Source organism: Oncorhynchus mykiss, chromosome 26, assembly GCF_057628025.1.
Source record: "Oncorhynchus mykiss isolate SJ-2025 chromosome 26, ASM5762802v1, whole genome shotgun sequence".
NCBI lineage: Eukaryota > Metazoa > Chordata > Actinopteri > Salmoniformes > Salmonidae > Oncorhynchus > Oncorhynchus mykiss.
This window is the reverse complement of record NC_143047.1, coordinates 50887898-50915226: the sequence shown is the minus strand read 5'-3', so window position 1 is coordinate 50915226 and position 27329 is coordinate 50887898. Positions and strand designations below refer to the sequence as shown.

General features: G+C 40.2%; 2 protein-coding genes across 6 annotated transcripts in view; one reads left to right on the top strand and one right to left on the bottom strand.

The window, feature by feature from the left end:
* Positions 1-27329, bottom strand: part of LOC110510393 (b(0,+)-type amino acid transporter 1-like) — a 103087-nt gene that overhangs the window by 45084 nt on the left and 30674 nt on the right. The gene's annotated exons all lie outside the window — the stretch shown is intronic.
* The window catches only part of LOC110510618 (b(0,+)-type amino acid transporter 1), a 52209-nt gene continuing 41359 nt past the window's right edge, over positions 16480-27329 (top strand). For 3 of the 5 annotated variants that reach the window (XM_090222006.1, XM_090222010.1, XM_090222008.1), the window contains exon 1: positions 16494-16605. The gene's annotated coding sequence lies outside the window, so the exon portion shown is untranslated. Of the gene's footprint in view, positions 16606-27329 lie in introns of all 5 variants that reach the window. The other 2 variants (XM_090222007.1, XM_090222009.1) reach the window with 1 other exon arrangement.

The window sequence follows — 27329 nt, the reverse complement described above, 5'->3', positions numbered from 1 at the left end:
TGTAGGGAATAGGGCTCTGGTCAAAAGGTAGTGCTCTATTAATGGAATAGGGCTCTGGTCAAAAAGTTATGCACTATGTAGGGAATAGGGCTCTGGTCAAAAAGTAATGCACTATGTAGGGAATAGGGCTCTGGTCAAAAAGTAATGCACTATGTAGGGAATAGGGCTCTGGTCAAAAAGTAATGCACTATATAGGGAATAGGGCTCTGGTCAAAAAGTAATGCACTATGTAGGGAATAGGGCTCTGGTCAAAAAGTAGTGCACTATATATAGGGAATAGGGCTCTGGTCTATAGTTGTGTACTATATAGGGAATAGGTCCCTGGTCTAAAGCAGTGCCCTATATAGGGAATAGGTCTCTGGTCTAAAGTCGTGCAGGGTTCCATTGGGACACAGTGATAGACTGCATAAGGGTGATGGAGGTTTTAAGTATTTACTATGTACTTTTACATCCAGGACAGAAAGCCACTGAAGCACCAACAGTGGATTACTGATTGAAACAGTCCTGCAGTAAACCACAGCTCTGCTACAGTCAGTGATGTTGACAGTGGTTCTAATGGAACAGGAAAGAGGAATGAAGAGCACATTGAATTAGAGCTATTACCACCTGAGCAGTCAAATATACAACGAAAAGATTCCTTTACAACATGATTATTGGACATAAATACGAGATTTATAGAGTAACTACAGTAGTTTTATAGAGTAACTGCAGTAGTTTATATCCTAGTGTAACTTCAGTATTTTTATAGAGTAACTCGAGTAGTTTATATCCTAGTGTAACTCCAGTAGTTTATATCCTAGTGTAACTCCAGTAGTTTATATCCTAGTGTAACTCCAGTAGTTTATAGTGTAACTCCAGGAGTTTATAGAGTAACTCTAGTAGTTTTATAGTGTAACTCCAGTAGTTTATATCCTAGTGTAACTCCAGTAGTTTATAGTGTAACTCCAGTAGTTTATAGTGTAACTCCAGTAGTTTATAGTGTAACTCCAGTAGTTTATAGTGTAACTCCAGTAGTTTATAGTGTAACTCCAGTAGTTTATATCCTAGTGTAACTCCAGTAGTTTATATCCTAGTGTAACTCCAGTAGTTTATAGAGTAACTCTAGTAGTTTTATAGTGTAACTCCAGTAGTTTATATCCTAGTGTAACTCCAGTAGTTTATAGTGTAACTCCAGTAGTTTTATAGTGTAACTCTAGTAGTTTATAGTGTAACTCCAGTAGTTTATAGTGTAACTCCAGTAGTTTATATCCTAGTGTAACTCCAGTAGTTTTATAGTGTAACTCCAGTAGTTTATAGTGTAACTCCAATAGTTTATATCCTAGTGTAACTCCAGTAGTTTTATAGTGTAACTCCAGTAGTTTATATCCTAGTGTAACTACAGTAGTTTATAGTGTAACTCCAGTAGTTTATAGTGTAACTCCAGTAGTTTATAGTGTAACTCCAGGAGTTTTATAGTGTAACTCCAGGAGTTTATAGTGTAACTCTAGTAGTTTTATAGTGTAACTCCAGGAGTTTTATAGAGTAACTCCAGGAGTTTATAGTGTTACTCCAGGACTTTATATCCTAGTGTAACTCCAGTAGTTTATAGTGTAACTCCAGTAGTTTATAGTGTAACTCCAGGAGTTTTATAGTGTAACTCCAGTAGTTTATAGTGTAACTCCAGTAGTTTTATAGTGTAACTCCAGTAGTTTATATCCTAGTGTAACTCCAGTAGTTTATAGTGTAACTCCAGTAGTTTATAGTGTAACTCCAGTAGTTTATAGTGTAACTCCAGGAGTTTTATAGTGTAACTCCAGGAGTTTATAGTGTAACTCTAGTAGTTTTATAGTGTAACTCCAGGAGTTTTATAGAGTAACTCCAGGAGTTTATAGTGTTACTCCAGGAGTTTTATAGTGTAACTCCAGGAGTTTTATAGAGTAACTCCAGGAGTTTTATAGAGTAACTCCAGGAGTTTATATCCTAGTGTAACTCCAGTAGTTTATATCCTAGTGTAACTCCAGGAGTTTTATAGTGTAACTCCAATTGTTTATAGAGTAACTCCAGGAGTCTTATAGAGCAACTCCAGGAGTTTATAGAGTAACTCCAGGAGTTTATAGTGTAACTCCAGGAGTTTTATAGAGTAACTCCAGGAGTTTTATAGTGTAACTCCAGGAGTTTTATAGTGTAACTCCAGGAGTTTTATAGAGTAACTACAGGAGTTTTATAGTGTAACTCCAGGAGTTTTATAGAGTATCTCCAGGAGTTTTATAGTGTAACTCCAGTTTTTCATATTCTAGTGTAACTCCAGTAGTTTATAGTGTAACTCCAGTAGTTTATATCCTAGAGTAACTCCAGTAGTTTATATCCTAGTGTAACTCCAGTAGTTTATAGTGTAACTCCAGTAGTTTATAGTGTAACTCCAGTAGTTTATAGTGTAACTCCAGTAGTTTATATCCTAGAGTAACTCCAGTAGTTTATATCCTAGTGTAACTCCAGTAGTTTTATAGTGTAACTCCAGTAGTTTATAGTGTAACTCCAGTAGTTTATAGTGTAACTCCAGAAGTTTATATCCTAGTGTAACTCCAGGAGTTTTATAGTGTAACTCCAGTAGTTTATAGAGTAACTCCAGGAGTTTTATAGAGCAACTCCAGGAGTTTATGGAGTAACTCCAGTAGTTTATAGTGTAACTCCAGGAGTTTTATAGAGTAACTCCAGGAGTTTTATAGAGTAACTCCAGTAGTTTATAGAGTAACTCCAGGAGTTTTATAGTGTAACTCCAGGAGTTTTATAGAGTATCTCCAGGAGTTTTATAGTGTAACTCCTATAGTTTATAGTGTAACTCCAGTAGTTTATCTCCTAGTGTAACTCCGGTAGTTTATAGTGTAACTCCAGTAGTTTATAGTGTAACTCCAGTAGTTTATATCCTAGTGTAACTCCAGTAGTTTATATCCTAGTGTAACTCCAGTAGTTTATATCCTAGTGTAACTCCAGTAGTTTATATCCTAGTGTAACTCCAGTAGTTTTATAGTGTAACTCCAGTAGTTTATATCCTAGTGTAACTCCAGTAGTTTATAGTGTAACTCCAGTAGTTTATAGTGTAACTCCAGTAGTTTATATCCTAGTGTAACTCCGGTAGTTTATATCCAAGAGTAACTCCAGTAGTTTATATCCTAGTGTAACTTCAGTAGTTTTATAGTGTAACTCCAGTAGTTTATATCCTAGTGTACCTCCAGTAGGTTATATCCTAGTGTAACTCCAGTAGGTTAAATCCTAGTGTAACTCCAGTAGTGTATAGTGTAACTCCAGTAGTTTATAGTGTAACTCCAGTAGTTTATATCCTAGTGTAACTCCAGTAGGTTATATCCTAGTGTAACTCCAGTAGTTTATAGTTTAACCCCAGTAGTTTTACAGTGTAACTCCAGTAAGTTATATCCTAGTGTAACTCCAGTAGTTTATAGTGTAACTCCAGTAGTTTTATAGTGTAACTCCAGTAGTTTATATCCTAGTGTAACTCCAGTAGTTTATAGTGTAACTCCAGTAGTTTATAGTGTAACTCCAGTAGTTTATATCCTAGTGTAACTCCAGTAGTTTATATCCTAGTGTAACTACAGTAGTTTATATCCTATTGTAACTCCAGTAGTTTATAGTGTAACTCCAGTAGTTTATAGTGTAACTCTAGCAGTTTATAGTGTAACTCCAGTAGTTTATAGTGTAACTCCAGTAGTTTTATAGTGTAACTCCAGTAGTTTATAGTGTAACTCCAGTAGTTTATATCCTAGTGTAACTCCAGTAGTTTATATCCTAGTGTAACTCCAGTAGTTTATATCCTAGTGTAACTCCAGTAGTTTATAGCCTAGTGTAATTCCAGTAGTTTATATCCTAGTGTAACTCCAGTAGGTTATATCCTAGTGTAACTCCAGTAGTTTATAGTTTAACCCCAGTAGTTTTACAGTGTAACTCCAGTAAGTTATATCCTAGTGTAACTCCAGTAGTTTATAGTGTAACTCCAGTAGTTTTATAGTGTAACTCCAGTAGTTTATATCCTAGTGTAACTCCAGTAGTTTATAGTGTAACTCCAGTAGTTTATATCCTAGTGTACCTCCAGTAGGTTATATCCTAGTGTAACTCCAGTAGGTTAAATCCTAGTGTAACTCCAGTAGTGTATAGTGTAACTCCAGTAGTTTATAGTGTAACTCCAGTAGTTTATATCCTAGTGTAACTCCAGTAGGTTATATCCTAGTGTAACTCCAGTAGTTTATAGTTTAACCCCAGTAGTTTTACAGTGTAACTCCAGTAAGTTATATCCTAGTGTAACTCCAGTAGTTTATAGTGTAACTCCAGTAGTTTTATAGTGTAACTCCAGTAGTTTATATCCTAGTGTAACTCCAGTAGTTTATAGTGTAACTCCAGTAGTTTATAGTGTAACTCCAGTAGTTTATATCCTAGTGTAACTCCAGTAGTTTATATCCTAGTGTAACTACAGTAGTTTATATCCTATTGTAACTCCAGTAGTTTATAGTGTAACTCCAGTAGTTTATAGTGTAACTCTAGCAGTTTATAGTGTAACTCCAGTAGTTTATAGTGTAACTCCAGTAGTTTTATAGTGTAACTCCAGTAGTTTATAGTGTAACTCCAGTAGTTTATATCCTAGTGTAACTCCAGTAGTTTATATCCTAGTGTAACTCCAGTAGTTTATATCCTAGTGTAACTCCAGTAGTTTATAGCCTAGTGTAATTCCAGTAGTTTATATCCTAGTGTAACTCCAGTAGTTTATATCCTAGTGTAACTCCAGTAGTTTATAGTGTAACTCCAGTAGTTTATAGTGTAACTCTAGTAGTTTATAGTGTAACTCCAGTAGTTTATAGTGTAACTCCAGTAGTTTTATAGTGTAACTCCAGTAGTTCATATCCTAGTGTAACTCCAGTAGTTTATATCCTAGTGTAACTCCAGTAGTTTATAGTGTAACTCCAGTAGTTTATAGTGTAACTCCAGTAGTTTATAGTGTAACTCCAGTAGTTTATATCCTAGTATAACTCCAGTAGTTTATAGTGTAACTCCAGTAGTTTATAGTGTAACTCCAGTAGTTTATATCCTAGTGTGACTCCAGTAGTTTATATCCTAGTGTAACTACAGTAGTTTATATCCTATTGTAACTCCAGTAGTTTATAGTGTAACTCCAGTAGTTTATAGTGTAACTCTAGCAGTTTATAGTGTAACTCCAGTAGTTTATAGTGTAACTCCAGTAGTTTTATAGTGTAACTCCAGTAGTTTATAGTGTAACTCCAGTAGTTTATATCCTAGTGTAACTCCAGTAGTTTATATCCTAGTGTAACTCCAGTAGTTTATATCCTAGTGTAACTCCAGTAGTTTATAGCCTAGTGTAATTCCAGTAGTTTATATCCTAGTGTAACTCCAGTAGTTTATATCCTAGTGTAACTCCAGTAGTTTATAGTGTAACTCCAGTAGTTTATAGTGTAACTCTAGTAGTTTATAGTGTAACTCCAGTAGTTTATAGTGTAACTCCAGTAGTTTTATAGTGTAACTCCAGTAGTTCATATCCTAGTGTAACTCCAGTAGTTTATATCCTAGTGTAACTCCAGTAGTTTATAGTGTAACTCCAGTAGTTTATAGTGTAACTCCAGTAGTTTATAGTGTAACTCCAGTAGTTTATATCCTAGTATAACTCCAGTAGTTTATAGTGTAACTCCAGTAGTTTATAGTGTAACTCTAGTAGTTTATAGTGTAACTCCAGTAGTTTATAGTGTAACTCCAGTAGTTTATATCCTAGTGTAACTCCAGTAGTTTATAGTGTAACTCCAGTGGTTTATAGTGTAACTCCAGTAGTTTTATAGTGTAACTCCAGTAGTTTATATCCTAGTGTAACTCCAGTAGTTTATAGTGTAACTCCAGTAGTTTATAGTGTAACTCCAGTAGTTTATAGTGTAACTCCAGGAGTTTTATAGTGTAACTCCAGGAGTTTATAGTGTAACTCTAGTAGTTTTATAGTGTAACTCCAGGAGTTTTATAGAGTAACTCCAGGAGTTTATAGTGTTACTCCAGGAGTTTTATAGTGTAACTCCAGGAGTTTTATAGTGTAACTCCAGGAGTTTATAGTGTTACTCCAGGAGTTTTATAGTGTAACACCAGGAGTTTTATAGAGTAACTCCAGGAGTTTTATAGAGTAACTCCAGGAGTTTATATCCTAGTGTAACTCCAGTAGTTTATATCCTAGTGTAACTCCAGGAGTTTTATAGTGTAACTCCAATAGTTTATAGAGTAACTCCAGGAGTTTTACAGAGCAACTCCAGGAGTTTATAGAGTAACTCCAGGAGTTTATAGTGTAACTCCAGGAGTTTTATAGAGTAACTCCAGGAGTTTTATAGAGTAACTCCAGGAGTTTATAGAGTAACTCCAGGAGTTTTATAGTGTAACTCCAGGAGTTTTATAGAGTAACTCCAGGAGTTTTATAGTGTAACTCCAGGTGTTTTATAGAGTATCTCCAGGAGTTTTATAGTGTAACTCCAGTAGTTTATATTCTAGTGTAACTCCAGTAGTTTATAGTGTAACTCCAGTAGTTTATATCCTAGAGTAACTCCAGTAGTTTATATCCTAGTGTAACTCCAGTAGTTTATAGTGTAACTCCAGTAGTTTATAGTGTAACTCCAGTAGTTTATAGTGTAACTCCAGTAGTTTATATCCTAGAGTAACTCCAGTAGTTTATATCCTAGTGTAACTCCAGTAGTTTTATAGTGTAACTCCAGTAGTTTATAGTGTAACTCCAGTAGTTTATAGTGTAACTCCAGTAGTTTATATACTAGTGTAACTCCAGTAGTTTATATCCTAGTGTAACTCCAGTAGTTTATATCCTAGTGTAACTCCAGTAGTTTTATAGTGTAACTCCAGTAGTTTATATCCTAGTGTAACTCCAGTAGTTTATAGTGTAACTCCAGTAGTTTATAGTGTAACTCCAGTAGTTTATATCCTAGTGTAACTCCAGTAGTTTATATCCTAGTGTAACTCCGGTAGTTTATATCCGAGAGTAACTCCAGTAGTTTATATCCTAGTGTAACTTCAGTAGTTTTATAGTGTAACTCCAGTAGTTTATATCCTAGTGTACCTCCAGTAGGTTATATCCTAGTGTAACTCCAGTAGGTTATATCCTAGTGTAACTCCAGTAGTTTATAGTGTAACTCCAGTAGTTTATAGTGTAACTCCAGTAGTTTATATCCTAGTGTAACTCCAGTAGGTTATATCCTAGTGTAACTCCAGTAGTTTATAGTTTAACCCCAGTAGTTTTACAGTGTAACTCCAGTAGGTTATATCCTAGTGTAACTCCAGTAGCTTATAGTGTAACTCCAGTAGTTTTATAGTGTAACTCCAGTAGTTTATATCCTAGTGTAACTCCAGTAGTTTATAGTGTAACTCCAGTAGTTTATAGTGTAACTCCAGTAGTTTATAGTGTAACTCCAGTAGTTTATATCCTAGTGTAACTCCAGTAGTTTATATCCTAGTGTAACTCCAGTAGTTTATATCCTAGTGTAACTCCAGTAGTTTATAGTGTAACTCCAGTAGTTTATAGTGTAACTCTAGTAGTTTATAGTGTAACTCTAGTAGTTTATAGTGTAACTCCAGTAGTTTATAGTGTAACTCCAGTAGTTTTATAGTGTAACTCCAGTAGTTTATAGTGTAACTCCAGTAGTTTATATCCTAGTGTAACTCCAGTAGTTTATATCCTAGTGTAACTCCAGTAGTTTATATCCTAGTGTAACTCCAGTAGTTTATATCCTAGTGTAACTCCAGTAGTTTATATCCTAGTGTAACTCCAGTAGTTTATATACTAGTGTAACTCCAGTAGTTTATAGTGTAACTCCAGTAGTTTATATCCTAGTGTAACTCCAGTAGTTTATATCCTAGTGTAACTCCAGTAGTTTATAGTGTAACTCCAGTAGTTTATAGTGTAACTCTAGTAGTTTATAGTGTAACTCCAGTAGTTTATAGTGTAACTCCAGTAGTTTTATAGTGTAATTCCAGTAGTTTATATCCTAGTGTAACTCCAGTAGTTTATATCCTAGTGTAACTCCAGTAGTTTATAGTGTAACTCCAGTAGTTTATAGTGTAACTCCAGTAGTTTATAGTGTAACTCCAGTAGTTTATATCCTAGTGTAACTCCAGTAGTTTATAGTGTAACTCCAGTATTTTATAGTGTAACTCTAGTAGTTTATAGTGTAACTCCAGTAGTTTATAGTGTAACTCCAGTAGTTTATATCCTAGTGTAACTCCAGTAGTTTATAGTGTAACTCCAGTAGTTTATAGTGTAACTCCAGTAGTTTATATCCTAGTGTAACTCCAGTAGTTTATAGTGTAACTCCAGTAGTTTATAGTGTAACTCTAGTAGTTTATAGTGTAACTCCAGTAGTTTATAGTGTAACTCCAGTAGTTTATAGTGTAACTCCAGTAGTTTATAGTGTAACTCCAGTAGTTTATAGTGTAACTCCAGTAGTTTATAGTGTAACTCCAGTCGTTTATATCCTAGTGTAACTCTAGTAGTTTATAGTGTAACTCCAGTAGTTTATAGTGTAACTCCAGTAGTTTATATCCTAGTGTAACTCCAGTAGTTTATAGTGTAACTCCAGTAGTTTATAGTGTAACTCTAGTAGTTTATAGTGTAACTCCAGTAGTTTATATCCTAGTGTAACTCTAGTAGTTTATAGTGTAACTCCAGTAGTTTATAGTGTAACTCCAGTAGTTTATAGTGTAACTCCAGTAGTTTATAGTGTAACTCCAGTAGTTTTATAGTGTAACTCCAGTAGTTTATATCCTAGTGTAACTCCAGTAGTTTATAGTGTAACTCCAGTAGTTTATAGTGTAACTCTAGTAGTTTATAGTGTAACTCCAGTAGTTTATATCCTAGTGTAACTCTAGTAGTTTATAGTGTAACTCCAGTAGTTTATAGTGTAACTCCAGTAGTTTATAGTGTAACTCCAGTAGTTTATATCCTAGTGTAACTCTAGTAGTTTATAGTGTAACTCCAGTAGTTTTATAGTGTAACTCCAGTAGTTTATAGTGTAACTCCAGTAGTTTTATAGTGTAACTCCAGTAGTTTATATCCTAGTGTAACTCCAGTAGTTTATAGTGTAACTCCAGTAGTTTATATCCTAGTGTAACTCCAGTAGTTTATATCCTAGTGTAACTCCAGTAGTTTATAGTGTAACTCCAGTAGTTTATAGTGTAACTCCAGTAGTTTATAGTGTAACTCCAGTAGTTTTATAGTGTAACTCCAGTAGTTTATAGTGTAACTCCAGTAGTTTTATAGTGTAACTCCAGTAGTTTATATCCTAGTGTAACTCCAGTAGTTCATATCCTAGTGTAACTCCAGTAGTTTATATCCTAGTGTAACTCCAGTAGTTCATATCCTAGTGTAACTCCAGTAGTTTATATCCTAGTGTAACTCCAGTAGTATATATCCTAGTGTAACTCCAGTAGTTTTATAGTGTAACTCCAGTAGTTTATATCCTAGTGTACCTCCAGTAGTTTATATCCTAGTGTTACCCCAGAGGTATATCGGACATTATATAAACTTACTGTTTCTGTGAGAACATGTCTCCTGTTTTTTCTAATCCATTACACAGTAACAGTAATTCATCTTTAGCTGGCCTCCCTCTCTCTCCCACGTCCCTATCGGCACCTTATGCCCCATATAGTACACTAGTGCTGACCAGGGTTTTGTAGTGCACTTTGTGGGGAATAGTGAGCCATTTGGGACTCAAACCTCGTGTCGCGGAGCCAAGACAAACCCTGTAGAACAATCTCTAGCTCTTGTCTATCCTGTAACGACAACAATTTGCCAATGTATTATTAGTGGAGGAACTCTAACGCTCTGGACCAGAGCTATACATTACTATGAGTTATTAGTGGAGGAACTGTAACGCTCTGGACCAGAGCTATACATTACTATGAGTTATTAGTGGAGGAACTGTAACGCTCTGGACCAGAGCTATACATTACTATGAGTTATTAGTGGAGGAACTGTAACGCTCTGGACCAGAGCTATACATTACTATGAGTTATTAGTGGAGGAACTGTAACGCTCTGGACCAGAGCTATACATTACTATGAGTTATTAGTGGAGGAACTGTAACACTCTGGACCAGAGCTATACATTACTATGAGTTATTAGTGGAGGAACTCTAACGCTCTGGACCAGAGCTATACATTACTATGAGTTATTAGTGGAGGAACTGTAACGCTCTGGACCAGAGCTATACATTACTATGAGTGGTTGGACCGAGTTGGAAAGGTGGAAAGCGTGACAGTTGGCGTCTTGTTGGAATAATCGCTCCACATTTCAAAATGCTGTAATCTGAGATGAATACAGTTATCCCAAGTTGTGGGTGAGTATTAAAACATTGTTTGAAATGTTTTTCTTTAACCGTCATTGTGAAAGAAGGTGAATTTTAGCGACAACAAATAAATTGCTTCTGGGTTGTGCATTCGCAAAGTTTTGAGAACCCTTGACTTTTTCACAATTTGCTACGTTACGCTAAGCGTACAGCTTTGTACTAAAGTGGATTAAATAGTTTTTTTCTCTTGTCAATCTTCACACAATACCCCACAATTAAAAAAGCAAAAACATGTTTTTATTTTTTTATAATATTATTTATAAAATGTACGGGTATAAAATATAATGGAAATATCACATTCATGTCAGTGTTCAGACCCTTTACTCAGTACTTTGTTGAAGCACCTTTAGCAGCGATTACAGCCTCAAGTCTTCTTGGGTATGACGCTACAAGCTTGGCACACCTGTATTTGGGGTGTTTCTCCAATTCTTCTCTTGAGATCCTCTCAAGCTCTGTCAGGTTGGATGTGGAGTTTTGCAGCACAGGTTCAAGTCCGGGCTCTGGCTGGGCCACTCAAGGACATTCAGAGACTTGTCCCGAAGCCACTCCTGCGTTATCTTGGCTGTGTGCTTAGGGTTGTTGTCCTCTTGGAAGGTGAACCTTCACCCCAGTCTGAGGTCCTGAGCACTCTGGAGCAGGTTTTCATCAAGGATCTCTCTGTACTTTGCTCTGTTCATATTTCCCTCGATCCTGACTCGTCTCTCATTCCCTTCCACTGAAAAACATCCCCACAGCATGGTGCTGCCACCACCATGCTTCACTGTAGGGATTATGCCAGGTTTCCTCCAGATGTGACACTTGGCATTCAGGCCAAAGAGTTCAATCTTGTTTTCATCAGACCAGAGAATCTTGTTTCTCATGGCCTGAGTCCTTAAGGTGGCTTTTGGCCAACTCCAAGCAGGCGGTCATGTGACATTTTTAGTGAGGAGTGGCTTCCATCTGGCCACTCTACCATAAAGGCCTGTTTGGTGGAGTGCTGCAGAGATGGGTTGTCCTTCTGGAAGGTTCTCCCATCTCCACAGAGGAAGTCTGTAGCTCATACAGCGTGACCATCGGGATCTTGGTCACCTCCCTGTCCAAGGCCCTTCTCCCCCGATTGCTCAGTTTGGCTTGGCGGCCAGCTCTAGGAAGAGCTCTAGGAAGAGTCTTGGTGATTCCAACCTTTTTCCATTTAAGACTGATGGAGACCACTGTGTTCTTGGTGAACTTCAATGCTGCAGAACATTTTTTTTGTACCCTTCCCCAGATCTGTACCTCAACGCAATCCTGTCTCGGAGCTCTGGAGACCATTCCTTCAACCTCATGGCTTGGTTTTTGCTCTGACATGCACTGTCAACTGTGGGACCGTATATAGACCAGTGTGTTTCTTTCCAAATCATGTCAAAAAAATGTACCACAGGTGGACTCCAAAGTTGTGGAAACATCTTAAGGATGATCAATGGAAACAGGATTTACCTGAGCTCAATATCGAGTCTCAACGGATCTAAGTGATTACTTTAAATACGTTTTTTTTGTGGTTTTTTTTGGTGTACATTTGTCATTATGGGGTAGACTTTAGATTTGTATTTATTTAATCGATTTTAGAACAAGGCGGCAACGTAACAAGATGTGGAAAAAGTCAAGGGGTCTGAATACTTTCTGAATGCATTTCAACTCATTTCAATGCCTTTATCAGGATAAGAGTCTATATGCTATTCATTTCAATGCCTTTATCAGGATAAGAGTCTATATGCTATTCATTTCAATGCCTTTATCAGGATAAGAGTCTATATGCTATTCATTTCAATGCCTTTATCAGAATAAGAGTCTATATGCTATTAATTTCAATGCCTTTATCAGGATAAGAGTCTATATGCTATTCATTTCAATGTCTTTATCAGGATAAGAGTCTATATGCTATTCATTTCAATGTCTTTATCAGGATAAGAGTCTATATGCTATTCATTTCAATGCCTTTATCAGGATAAGAGTCTATATGCTATTCATTTCAATGTCTTTATCAGGATAAGAGTCTATATGCTATTCATTTCAATGTCTTTATCAGGATAAGAGTCTATATGCTATTCATTTCAATGTCTTTATCAGGATAAGAGTCTATATGCTCTTCATTTCAATGTCTTTATCAGGATAAGAGTCTATATGCTATTCATTTCAATGCCTTTATCAGGATAAGAGTCTATATTATATTCATTTCAATGCTTTTATCAGGATAAGAGTCTATATGCTATTCATTTCAATATCTTTATCAGGATAAGAGTCTATATGCTATTCATTTCAATGTCTTTATCAGGATAAGAGTCTATATGCTATTCATTTCAATGCTTTTATCAGGATAAGAGTCTATATTCTACTAATTGCAATGCCTTATTCAGATGCAGTATTTTTTTTAGTTCTCTTGAGTCCTGTTAGCTAAACAGTCATGTGGTCATAATATATGTTCCTAACAGAACCATGTCCTAAATGGCATCCTATCCCCTATATAGTGCACTAGTTTTGATCCAGGACCCTTAGAGCTCTGGTCAACCGTAGGGCACTACGTAGGGAATAGGGTTTCCTGTCACAGTGTATTATAACAGTCATTATATTCAAATCAATAAGTACTTGCTCTACAACGTTGTATTGCCAGGCTTGGTTTTTATGGCACTATGAGTACTGGAGAGTGTAGAGACAGTATGTAATGGGCAAGTTAAGGTTATGGCATTCACTTTATGGTTACTGACATTGTGTTTTATGTCCCGTGAAATTCTTATTGCCGTCTATCAAGTTGATGTGTACTGTCCCATCTGGTACCACACCTATCACCTCTTCTACCTGACACAGTTCTACCTGCACTATAGACCCCACTTATCACCCCTTCTACCTGACACAGTTCTACCTATCACCTCTTCTACCTGACACAGTACTACCTGCACTATAGACCCCACCTATCACCTCTTCTACCTGACACAGATCTACCTATCACCTCTTCTACCTGAAACAGTTCTACCTGCACTATAGACCCCACCTATCACCTCTTCTACCTGACACAGTTCTACCTATCACCTCTTCTACCTGACACAGTTCTACCTGCACTATAGACCCCACCTATCACCTCTTCTACCTGACACAGTTCTACCTGCACTATAGACCCCACCTATCACCCCTTCTACCTGACACAGTTCTACCTATCACCTCTTCTACCTGAGACAGTTCTACCTGTACCACACTATGGCATTAAGTATTCGGCCCCCTTGAACTTTGCGACCTTTTGCCACATTTCAGGCTTCAAACATAAAGATATATAACTGTATTTTTTTGTGAAGAATCAACAACAAGTGGGACACAATCATGAAGTGGAACGACATTTATTGGATATTTCAAACTTTTTTAACAAATCAAAAACTGAAAAATTGGGCGTGCAAAATTATTCAGCCCCCTTAAGTTAATACTTTGTAGCGCCACCTTTTGCTGTGATTACAGCTGTAAGTCGCTTGGGGTATGTCTCTATCAGTTTTGCACATCGAGAGACTGAATTTTTTTTCCCATTCCTCCTTGCAAAACAGCTCGAGCTCAGTGAGGTTGGATGGAGAGCATTTGTGAACAGCAGTTTTCAGTTCTTTCCACAGATTCTCGATTGGATTCAGGTCTGGACTTTGACTTGGCCATTCTAACACCTGGATATGTTTATTTTTGAACCATTCCATTGTAGATTTTGCTTTATGTTTTGGATCATTGTCTTGTTAGAAGACAAATCTCCGTCCCAGTCTCAGGTCTTTTGCAGACTCCATCAGGTTTTCTTCCAGAATGGTCCTGTATTTGGCTCCATCCATCCTCCCATCAATTTTAACCATCTTCCTTGTCCCTGCTGAAGAAAAGCAGGCCCAAACCATGATGCTGCCACCACCATGTTTGACAGTGGGGATGGTGTGTTCAGCTGTGTTGCTTTTACGCCAAACATAACGTTTTGCATTGTTGCCAAAAAGTTCAAGTTTCTTCTTGCCTTCTTCTTATTCTTCTTTCCATAAAGGCCAGATTTGTGCAATATACAACTGATTGTTGTCCTATGGACAGAGTCTCCCAGCTCAGCTGTAGATCTCTGCAGTTCATCCAGAGTGATCATGGGCCTCTTGGCTGCATCTCTGATCAGTCTTCTCCTTGTATGAGCTGAAAGTTTAGAGGGACGGCCAGGTCTTGGTAGATTTGCAGTGGTCTGATACTCCTTCCATTTCAATATTATCGCTTGCACAGTGCTCCTTGGGATGTTTAAAGCTTGGGAAATCTTTTTGTATCCAAATCCGTCTTTCAACTTCTTCACAACAGTATCTCGGACCTGCCTGGTGTGTTCCTTGTTCTTCATGATGCTCTCTGCGCTTTTAACGGACCTCTGAGACTATCACAGTGCAGGTGCATTTATACGGAGACTTGATTACACACAGGTGGATTGTATTTATCATCATTAGTCATTTAGGTCAACATTGGATCATTCAGAGATCCTCACTGAACTTCTGGAGAGAGTTTGCTGCACTGAAAGTAAAGGGGCTGAATAATTTTGCACGCCCAATTTTTCAGTTTTTGATTTGTTAAAAAAGTTTGAAATATCCAATAAATGTCGTTCCACTTCATGATTGTGTCCCACTTGTTGTTGATTCTTCACAAAAAAATACAGTTTTATATCTTTATGTTTGAAGCCTGAAATGTGGCAAAAGGTCGCAAAGTTCAAGGGGGCCGAATACTTTCGCAAGGCACTGTATGTGTCCTAGATGTCACCCTATTTACTATATACGTAGTAGGGTGCTGACTGGCTGACTGGGGCTGTGTCCTAGATGCCACCCTATTATCTATGTAGTAGGGTGCTGACTGGGGCTGTGTCCTAGATGCCACCCTATTATCTATATAGTAGGGTGCTTGTCAAATGTAATGCACTATATAAGCATTAGGTGCCATTTGGGACGTAGCCTAGATAAGTGAACTCTCCTGGCCAGAAATGACCCTACCTCCCTGTTCTCCTAACCAGGGATGACTTTACCTCCCCCTACCTCCCTATTCTCCAGCCCATGCCTCCCCCTACCTCCCTGTTCTCCAGCCCCACCTTCCTGTTCTCCAGCCCCTGCCTCCTCTTACCTCCCTGTTCTCCAGCCCTGCCTCCTCCTACCTCCCTGTTCTCCAGCCCCACCTCCCTGTTCTCCAGCCCTACCTCCCTGTTCTCCAGCCCCACCTCCCCCTACCTCCCTATTCTCCAGCCCTACCTCCCTGTTCTCCAGCCCCACCTCCCCCTACCTCCCTATTCTCCAGCCCCTACCTCCCCCTACCTCCCTGTTCTCCTGCCCCTGCCTCCCCCTACCTCCCTGTTCTCCTGGCAAGGGATGACCAGACCCCACCTCCCTATTCTCCAGCCCCTGCCTCCCCCCACCTCCCTATTCTCCAGCCCCTGCCTCCCCCCACCTCCCTGTTCTCCAGACCCTGCCTCCTCCTACCTCCCTGTTCTCCAGCCCATGCCTCCCCCCACCTCCCTGTTCTCCAGCTCCTGCCTTCCCCTATCTCCAAATTCTCCAGACGATGCCTCCCCCCACCTCCAAATTCTCCAGACGATGCCTCCCCCCACCTCCCTATTCTCCAGCCCCTGCCTCCTCCTACCTCCCTATTCTCCAGCCCATGCCTCCCCCCACCTCCCTGTTCTCCAGCTCCTGCCTTCCCCTATCTCCAAATTCTCCAGACGATGCCTCCCCCCACCTCCCTATTCTCCAGCCCCTGCCTCCCCCCACCTCCCTATTCTCCAGCCCATGCCTCCTCCTACCTCCCTATTCTCCAGCCCCAGCCTCCTCCTACCTCCCAATTCTACAGCCCCTGCCTTCCCCTATCTCCATATTCTCCAGCCCATGCCTTCCCCCACCTCCCTATTCTCCAGCCCATGCCTCCCCCACCTCCCTGTTCTCCAGCCCCTGCCTCCCCCTACCTCCCTGTTCTCCAGCCCCTGCCTCCCCCCACCTCCCTGTTCTCCAGCCCCACCTCCCTGTCCTTCAGCCCCTGCCTCCCCCCACCTCCCTGTTCTTCAGCCCCTGCCTCCCTGTACCTCCCTATTCTCCAGCCCCTGTGTCCTCCAATCAGACGGAGTGTTGAGTCTCTGTTCCTCCTCCCATAATGTGTTCTTTGTCTCAGGGAGACAGTCAGGAGTAGTTGAGACCCACAGAGGAATGTGTTGTGCATCGTAGTAGATCTATCTCTAGTTGATGATTTCTCCTGCTATCAGGTGAGTCTTGTTGACGCCAGCTGTGTCAGAGGAGAGGAATTTATGTCTGGGGGTTTCAAGTTTAGTCAGTGGGTCTGGAAATGGTGTGTTATTATGAGAGGCGGTAGAACAGAACAGACGAGGACATTAGAACAGTAGAACAGAACAGGACAGTAGAACAGAACAGAAGAGGACAGTAGAACAGTAGAACAGAACAGAAGAGGACATTACAACAGTAGAACAGAACAGAAGAGGACAGTAGAACAGAACAGAAGAGGACATTAGAACAGTAGAACAGAAGAGGACAGTAGAACAGAACAGAAGAGGACAGTAGAACAGTAGAACAGAACAGAAGAGGACATTAGAACAGTAGAACAGAACAGAAGAGGACATTAGAACAGTAGAACAGAACAGAAGAGGACATTAGAACAGTAGAACAGAACAGAAGAGGACAGTAGAACAGTAGAACAGAACAGAAGAGGACAATAAAATAGTAGAACAGAACAGAAGAGAACAGTAGAGAACAGTAGAACAGTAGAGAACAGTTGAACAGTAGTACAGTAGAGAACAGTAGAATAGTAGAGAACAGTAGAACAGTAAAGAACAGTAGTAAAGTAGAGAACAGTAGTACAGTAGAGAACAGTAGAACAGAACAGGCCAGTAGTACAGAACAGAACAGAACAGAACAGGACCGGTGTGTGTTTGTTGCACTGATAGGAAATAGGGTTTCATGTAGTGAATTAGATAGGAAATAGGGTGCCATGTAGTGAATTAGATAGGGAATATTGAATTAGATAGGGAATAGTGAATTAGATAGGGAATAGTGAATTAGATAGGAAATAGGGTGTCATGTAGTGAATTAGATAGGGAATAGGGTGCCATGTAGTGAATTAGATAGGGAATAGAGTGCCATGTAGTGAATTAGATAGGGAATATTGAATTAGATAAGGAATAGGGTGCCATCTAGTGAATTAGATAGGGAATAGTGAATTAGATAGGGAATAGGGTGCCATGTAGTGAATTAGATAGGGAATAGTGAATTAGATAGGGAATAGGGTGCCATGTAGTGAATTAGATAGGGAATAGAGTGTCATGTAGTGAATTACATAGGGAATATGGTGCCATGTAGTGAATTAGATAGGGAATAGAGTGCCATGTAGTGAATTAGATAGGGAATAGAGTGTCATGTAGTGAATTAGATAGGGAATAGAGTGTCATGTAGTGAATTAGATAGGGAATAGAGTGTCATGTAGTGAATTACATAGGGAATATGGTGCCATGTAGTGAATTAGATAGGGAATAGAGTGCCATGTAGTGAATTAGATAGGGAATAGAGTGTCATGTAGTGAATTAGATAGGGAATATGGTGCCATGTAGTGAATTAGATAGGGAATAGAGTGTCATGTAGTGAATTAGATAGGGAATAGTGAATTAGATAGGGAATAGTGAATTAGATAGGGAATAGTGAATTAGATAGGGAATAGGGTGTCATGTAGTGCATTATATAGGGAATAGTGAATTAGATAGGGAATATGGTGCCATGCAGTGAATTAGATGGGGAATAGAGTGCCATGTAGTGAAGTAGATAGGGAATAGTGAATTAGATAGGGAATAGGGTGTCATGTAGTGCATTATATAGGGAATAGTGAATTAGATAGGGAATATGGTGCCATGCAGTGAATTAGATGGGGAATAGAGTGCCATGTAGTGAATTAGATAGGGAATAGTGAATTAGATAGGGAATAGAGTGTCATGTAGTGAATTAGATAGGGAATAGTGAATTAGATAGGGAATATGGTGCCATGCAGTGAATTAGATAGGAAATAGGGTGTCATGTAGTGAATTAGATGGGGAATAGAGTGCCATGTAGTGAATTAGATAGGGAATATTGAATTAGATAGGGAATAGTGAATTAGATAGGGTATATGGTGCCATGTAGTGAATTAGATAGGGAATATGGTGCCATGTAGTGAATTAGATGGGGAATAGAGTGCCATGTAGTGAATTAGATAGGGAATAGTGAATTAGATAGGGAATAGTGAATTAGATAGGGAATAGGGTGTCATGTAGTGCATTATATAGGGAATAGTGAATTAGATAGGGAATATGGTGCCATGCAGTGAATTAGATGGGGAATAGAGTGCCATGTAGTGAATTAGATAGGGAATAGTGAATTAGATAGGGAATAGAGTGTCATGTAGTGAATTAGATAGGGAATAGTGAATTAGATAGGGAATATGGTGCCATGCAGTGAATTAGATAGGAAATAGGGTGTCATGTAGTGAATTAGATGGGGAATAGAGTGCCATGTAGTGAATTAGATAGGGAATATTGAATTAGATAGGGAATAGTGAATTAGATAGGGTATATGGTGCCATGTAGTGAATTAGATAGGGAATATGGTGCCATGTAGTGAATTAGATAGGGAATAGAGTGTCATGTAGTGAATTAGATAGGGAATAGTGAATTAGATAGGGAATAGTGAATTAGATAGGGAATATGGTGCCATGTAGTGAATTAGATAGGGAATAGGGTGTCATGTAGTGAATTAGATGGGGAATAGAGTGTCATGTAGTGAATTAGATAGGGAATAGAGTGTCATGTAGTGAATTAGATAGGGATTAGAGTGTCATGTAGTGAATTAGATAGGGAATAGAGTGCCATGTAGTGAATTAGATAGGGAATATTGAATTAGATAGGGAATAGAGTGCCATGTAGTGAATTAGATAGGGAATAGAGTGTCATGTAGTGAATTAGATAGGGAATAGTGAATTAGATAGGGAATAGAGTGCCATGCAGTGAATTAGATAGGGAATAGGGTGCCATGTAGTGAATTAGATAGGGAATAGGGTGTCATGTAGTGAATTAGATAGGGAATATTGAATTAGATAGGGAATAGTGTGTCATGTAGTGAATTAGATAGGGAATAGAGTGTCATGTAGTGAATTAGATAGGGAATATGGTGCCATGTAGTGAATTAGATAGGGAATAGAGTGCCATGTAGTGAATTAGATAGGGAATATGGTGCCATGTAGTGAATTAGATAGGGAATAGAGTGTCATGTAGTGAATTAGATAGGGAATATGGTGCCATGTAGTGAATTAGATAGGGAATAGAGTGTCATGTAGTGAATTAGATAGGGAATAGAGTGTCATGTAGTGAATTAGATAGGGAATAGAGTGTCATGTAGTGAATTAGATAGGGAATAGAGTGTCATGTAGTGCATTATGCAGGGAATAGGGTGTCATGTAGTGAATTAGATAGGGAATAGAGTGTCATGTAGTGAATTAGATAGGGAATAGTGAATTAGATAGGGAATAGTGAATTAGATAGGGAATATGGTGCCATGTAGTGAATTAGATAGGGAATAGGGTGTCATGTAGTGAATTAGATGGGGAATAGAGTGTCATGTAGTGAATTAGATAGGGAATAGAGTGTCATGTAGTGAATTAGATAGGGATTAGAGTGTCATGTAGTGAATTAGATAGGGAATAGAGTGCCATGTAGTGAATTAGATAGGGAATATTGAATTAGATAGGGAATAGAGTGCCATGTAGTGAATTAGATAGGGAATAGAGTGTCATGTAGTGAATTAGATAGGGAATAGTGAATTAGATAGGGAATAGAGTGCCATGCAGTGAATTAGATAGGGAATAGGGTGCCATGTAGTGAATTAGATAGGGAATAGGGTGTCATGTAGTGAATTAGATAGGGAATATTGAATTAGATAGGGAATAGTGTGTCATGTAGTGAATTAGATAGGGAATAGAGTGTCATGTAGTGAATTAGATAGGGAATATGGTGCCATGTAGTGAATTAGATAGGGAATAGAGTGCCATGTAGTGAATTAGATAGGGAATATGGTGCCATGTAGTGAATTAGATAGGGAATAGAGTGTCATGTAGTGAATTAGATAGGGAATATGGTGCCATGTAGTGAATTAGATAGGGAATAGAGTGTCATGTAGTGAATTAGATAGGGAATAGAGTGTCATGTAGTGAATTAGATAGGGAATAGAGTGTCATGTAGTGAATTAGATAGGGAATAGAGTGTCATGTAGTGCATTATGCAGGGAATAGGGTGTCATGTAGTGCATTATATAGGGAATAGGGTGCCATGTAGTGCATTATGTAGGGAATAGGGTGTCATGTAGTGCATTATATAGGGAATAGAGTGCCATGTAGTGCACTAGATAGGGAATAGGGTGCCATGTAGTGAATTAGATAGGGATTAGGATGTCATGTAGTGAACTAGATAGGGAATAGAGTGCCATGTAGTGCACTGGATAGGGAATATGGTGCCATTTGGGACACATTCCCTGTGGTGGCCTGACTGTGGTATGTCTGTCTGTCCGTCCTTCCTTTTGTATCTATCTGTCTGTCTGTCCTTATGCATCTTTATTTCTGTCCGTCCGCCAATCTGTCCTATGTCTGTCTGTCTGTCTGTCTGTGTCTATCTCTGTCTTCCTGTCTGTCTGTGTTTGTCCTTATGTATCTGTCTGTCTGTGTCTGTCTCTGTCTGTCCTTATGTATCTGTCTGTCTCTGTCTGTCTCTGTCTTCCTGTCTGTCTGTGTCTGTCCTTATGTATCTGTCTGTCTGTCTGTCTGTCTCTGTCTGTCCTTATGTATCTGTCTGTCTGTCTGTCTCTGTCTGTCCTCACGTATCTGTCTGTCTGTCTGTCCTTATGTCTCTGTCTGTCTGTCTGTCTGTCTGTCTGTCTGTCTGTCTGTCTGTCTGTCTGTCTGTCTGTCTGTCTGTCTGTCTGTCTGTCTGTCTGTCTGTCTGTCTGTCTGTCTGTCTGTGTCTGTCTTTCTGTCCTTATGTATCTGTCTGTCTGTCTTCCTGGCTGCCTGTTTGTCTGCCTGTCCTCCTGCCTGCATGCCTGCCTGCCTGCCTGCCTGCCTGCCTGCCTGCCTGCCTGCCTGCCTGCCTGCCTGCCTGCCTGCCTGTCTGTCTGTCTGTCTGCCTGTCTGTCTGTCTGTCTGTCTGTCTGTCATAGAGAATGTAACAGATCAAGCATTAACAGAACCAGGTCATTTAAAGTTGTAAACCAATGACAGTAGTTCACAAAGTGTTGACTCTGCTTCCCCACATTAAACCTTAACCCTCGTAGCTGTCAGGCTGGCTGACCATCAGGAGAGCTGTTACAGTGTGTGTGTTGTGTGCTGTGTTGTTAAGCACTTGTTGCCTTACATCCTGGAATTAAAATGGATTTCTTGGGGGTTTGTATCATTTGATTTACACAACATGCCTACCACTTTGAAGATGCAAAATAGTTTTTATTGTGAACCAAACAAGAAATAAGACAAAAAAACGGATAACTTGAGCGTGCATAACTATTCACCCCCCAAAGACAATACTTTGTAGAGCCACCTTTTGCAGCAATTACAGATGCAAGTCTCTTGGGGTAAGCTTGGCACATCAAGCCACTCTGATTTTTGCCCATTTTTCAAGGCCAAACTGCTCCAGCTAATTCAAGTTGGATGGGTTCCGCTGATGTACAGCAATTTTAAGTCATACCACAGATTCTCAATTGGATTGAGGTCTGGGCATTGACTAGACCATTACAAGACATGTACAGTTACCCCTTAAACCACTCGAGAGTTGCCAGGTCTGTGCACAAACAGTTTGAGCTTCTACTTTTAAAAATCCACCTTCCCAGAAATAAGTCTCTCAATGTTGCCACTTGAGACGCCCCTCTGCCCCCAGCTGTGCCCTGGACACCGTTGTGGATTAATTGTCCCCCATTTATCTTCAGAGTTTGTAATGTTAGGTAACCTAAACTGGGATATGTTTAACACCCCAGCTGTCCTACAATCTAAGATAGATTCCCTCATCAGGTACAACCCTAAATCCATAAACACGGGCTTCCTCATAGATATCATCCTGACCAACCTGCCCTCTAAATACACCTCTGCTGTCTTCAACCAGGGACTCAGCGATCACGGCCTCATTGCCTGCGTCCGTAATGGGTCCGCGGACAAACGAGCACCCCTCATCACTGTAAAATTCTCCTTAAAACACTTCAGTGAGCAGGCCTTTCTAATCAACCTGGCTCAGGTATCCTGGAAGGATATTGACCTCATTCCATCAGTAGAGGATGCCTGGTTATTCTTTAAAACTGCCTTGCTCACCATCTTAAAAACGCATGCCCCATTCAAAAAATGTAGAACTAAGAACAGATATAGCCCTTTGTTCACTCCAGACTTGACTACCCTTGACCAGCACAAAAACATCCTGTGGCGTATTGCATTAGCATCGACTAGCCCCCGAGATATGCAACTTTTCAGGGAAGTCAGGAACCAATAGAAACAGGCAGTTAGGAAAGAAAAAGCTAGCTTTTTCAAACAGAAATTTGCATCCTGTAGCACAAACTCCAAAAAGTTCTGGGACACTGTAAAGTCCATGGAGAATAAGAGCACCTCCTCCGAGCTGCCCGCTGCACTGAGGCTAGGAAACACTGTCACCACCGATAAATCTATGATAATCGAGAATTTCAATAAGCATTTCTCTACGGTTGGCCATGCTTTCCACCTGGCTACCCCTACCCCGGTCTACAGCCCTGCACCCCCCACACCAACTTGCCCAAGCCTCCCCATTTCTCCTTCAGCCAAATCCAGCTGATGTTCTGAAAGAGCTGCAAAATCTGGACCCCTACAAATCAGCTGGGCTAGACAATCTGGACGCTCTCTTTCTAAAATGATCCGCTGCAATTGTTGCAACCCTTATTACTAGCCTGTTGAACCTCTCTTTCGTATTGTCTAACATCCCTAAAGATTGGAATGCTGCCGCGGTCATCCCCCTCTACAAACGGGGAGACACTCTTGACCCAAGCTGATACAGACCTATATCAATCCTACCCTGCCTTTCTAAAGTCTTTGAAAGCCTAGTTAACAAACAGATCACCGACCATTTCGAATCCCACCGTACCTTCTCTGCTATGCAATCTGTTTTCTGAGCTGGTCACGGGTGCACCTCAGCCACGCTCAAGGTCCTAAATGATTTCATAACCGCAATTGATAAAAGACAATACAGTGCCGCCATCTTCATCGACCTGCCAAGGCTTTCGACACTGTCAATCACTGCATTCTTATTGGCAGACTCAAAGCAAACTCCTCATTTAGCCGCCTTTCCTTCCAGTTCTCTGCAGCCAATGACTGGAATAAATTGCAAAAATCACTGGAGTCTTATATCTCCCTCTCTATCTTTATGCATCAGCTGTCAGAGCAGCTTACCAATCACTGCAGCTGTACATAGCCCATCTGTAAATTGCCCACCCAACTACCTCATCCCCATATTGTTAGTTATTTATTTTTGCTCCTTTGCACCCCAGTATCTCTACTTGTACATTAATCTTCTGCACATCTATCACTCCAGTGTTTAATTGCTCAATTGTAATTATTTCGCCACTATGGCCTATTTATTGCCTTACCTCGCTAATCTTATTACATTTGCACACACTGTACATATATTTTTCTATTGTGTTATTGACTACTTTTGTTTATTGCATGTGTAACTCTGTGTTGTTAATATCATGTTATGTCTGTGTCACACTGCTTTGCTTTGCTTTATCTTGGTCAGGTCGCAGTTGTAAATGAGAACTTGTTCTCAACTGGCTGTCTCGCCCTGACCTTAGATTCTCTGTTGTTCTATATACACTGCTCAAAAAAATAAAGGGAACACTTAAACAACACAATGTAACTCCAAGTCAATCACACTTCTGTGAAATCAAACTGTCCACTTTGGAAGCAACACTGATTGACAATAAATTTCACATGCTGTTGTGCAAATGGAATAGACAACAGGTGGAAATTATAGGCAATTAGCAAGACACCACTAATAAAGGAGTGGTTCTGCAGGTGGTGACCAGACCACTTCTTAGTTCCTATGCTTCCTGGCTGATGTTTTGGTCACTTTTGAATGCTGGCGGTGCTTTCACACTAGTGGTAGCATGAGACGGAGTCTACAACCCACACAAGTGGCTCAGGTAGTGCAGCTCATCCAGGATGGCACATCAATGTGAGCTGTGGCAAGAAGGTTTGCTGTTTCTGTCAGCGTAGTGTCCAGAGCATGGAGGCGCTACCAGGAGACAGGCCAGTACATCAGGAGATGTGGAGGAGGCCGTAGGAGGGCAGCAACCAAGCAGCAGGACCGCTACCTCCGCCTTTGTGCAAGGAGGAGCAGGAGGAGCACTGCCAGAGCCCTGCAAAATGACCTCCAGCAGGCCACAAATGTGCATGTGTCTGCTCAAACGGTCAGAAACAGACTCCATGAGGGTGGTATGAGGGTCCAACGTCCACAGGTGGGGGTTGTGCTTACAGCCCAACACCGTGCAGGACGTTTGGCATTTGCCAGAGAACACCAAGATTGGCAAATTCGCCACTGGCGCCCTGTGCTCTTCACAGATGAAAGCAGGTTCACACTGAGCACGTGACAGAGTCTGGAGACGCCGTGGAGAACGTTCTGCTGCCTGCAACATCCTCCAGCATGACCGGTTTGGCGGTGGGTCAGTCATGGTGTGGGGTGGCATTTCCTTGGGGGGCCGCACAGCCCTCCATGTGCTCGCCAGAGGTAGCCTGACTGCCATTAGGTACCGAGATGAGATCCTCAGACCCCTTGTGAGACCATATGCTGGAGCGGTTGGCCCTGTGTTCCTCCTAATGCAAGACAATGCTAGACCTCATGTGGCTGGAGTGTGTCAGCAGTTCCTGCAAGCGGAAGGCATTGATGCTATGGACTGGCCCGCCCGTTCCCCAGACCTGAATCCAATTGAGCACATCTGGGACATCATGTCTCGCTCCATCCACCAACGCCACATTGCACCACAGACTGTCCAGGAGTTGGCGGATGCTTTAGTCCAGGTCTGGGAGGAAATCCCTCAGGAGACCATCCGCCACCTCATCAGGAGCATGCCCAGGCGTTGTAGGGAGGTCATAGGGCACGTGGAGGCCACACACACTACTGAGCCTCATTTTGACTTGTTTTAAGGACATTACATTAAAGTTGGATCAGCCTGTAGTGACTCCAAATCCAGACCTCCATGGGTTGATAAATTTGATTTCCATTGATAATTTTTGTGTGATTTTGTTGTCAGCATATTCAACTATGTAAAGAAAAAAGTATTTAATAAGAATATTTCATTAATTCAGATCTAGGATGTGTTATTTTAGTGTTCCCTTTATTTTTTTTGAGAGGTGTATTTTGGTTAGATCAGGGTGTGACTAGGGTGGGTACTCTGGGGCGGCAGGGTAGCCTAGTGGTTAGCGTGTTGGACTAGTAACCGAAAGGTTGCAAGTTCAAATCCCCAGGCTGCCCCTGCCCACTGTTCCTAGGCTGTCGTTGAAAATAAGAATTTGTTCTTAACTGACTTGCCTAGTTGAATTAAGGTAAAATAATAACTCTGGTTTAGGGGTTTTTGTATGTCTATTTTGGCCTGATACAGCTGTTTATCGTTGTCTCTTCGTTGTCTCTTATTGGGGATCATATTTAGGTAGCCATTTCGTTTGTTATTTTTGTTGGTTTGTTTGGTATTCATTCATTAAAAGAGAATGTGCCTTGGTCTAATCATTACGACGAATGTGACACTTGCCTACCTGGTAAAATATATATAATAATAAATATATATATATTTTTATAAAAGCCCATCTCTGTGGAGTGTACAGCTTAAAGTGTTCCTATGGACAGATACTCCAATCTCCGCTGTGGAACTTTGCAGCTCCTTCAGGGTTACCTTTGGTCTCTTTATTGCCTCTCTGATTAATGCCCTCCTTGCCTGGTCTGTGAGTTTTGGTGGGCGGCCCTCTCTTGGCAGGTTTGTTGTGGTGCAATATTCTTTCAATTTTTTAACAATGGATTTAATGGTGCTCTGTAGGATGTTCAAAGTTTAGGATATTTTTTTACAACCCAACCCTGATCTGTACTTCTCTACAACTTTGCCCCCGACCTGTTGGGATACTGAATACTTATTTTCCACCATAATTTGCAAATAAATTCATAAAAAATCCTACAATGTGATTTTCTGGATTTTTTTCTCATTTTGTCTGTCATAGTTGAAGTGTACCTACGATGACAATTACAGGCCCCTCTCATCTTTTTAAGTGTTAGAACTTGCACAATTGGTGGCTGACTAAATACTTTTTTGCCCCACTGTACTTCTGTTATAGAGCACATCACAGCAATGCAAGACAGGATAGTCATGCCCATCGTCAGAGAGCACATGAGGCAAGCACAAGAGCACCACCGGCACACGTATAACCGGCAGGCTACCCTGAGGGAATTAGTGGCAGTCCCCACGGTAGAGCGTAAACTACTAGCCATATGGAAAGGACCGTATGAAGTGCTGGAGAGTAGAAGTTAACCTGTTGAGTGTAGGGGGCAGTATTTTGGATGAAAAACGTAACCAAATGAAACCGCCTATTTCTCAGGCCCAGAATCGAGAATATGCATATATGTATATATACAGATTAGGAAAGAAAACACTCTAAAGTTTCCAAACCTGTCAAAATATTGTCTGTGAGTATATCAGAACTGTTATTGCAGGCGAAAACCTGAGGAAAATCCAACAAGGAAGTGCCTAAGATAAATGAAACTCCCTGTTCCATTGCATTCATTCCCTCAATTTAAAGGGATATCAACCATATTCCTTTCCCTATGGCTTTCACATGGTGTGAACAGTCTTTAGACATAGTTTCAGGCTTTTATTCTGATAAATGAGCGAGATGGATCACATCGCGTCATTGGATGGC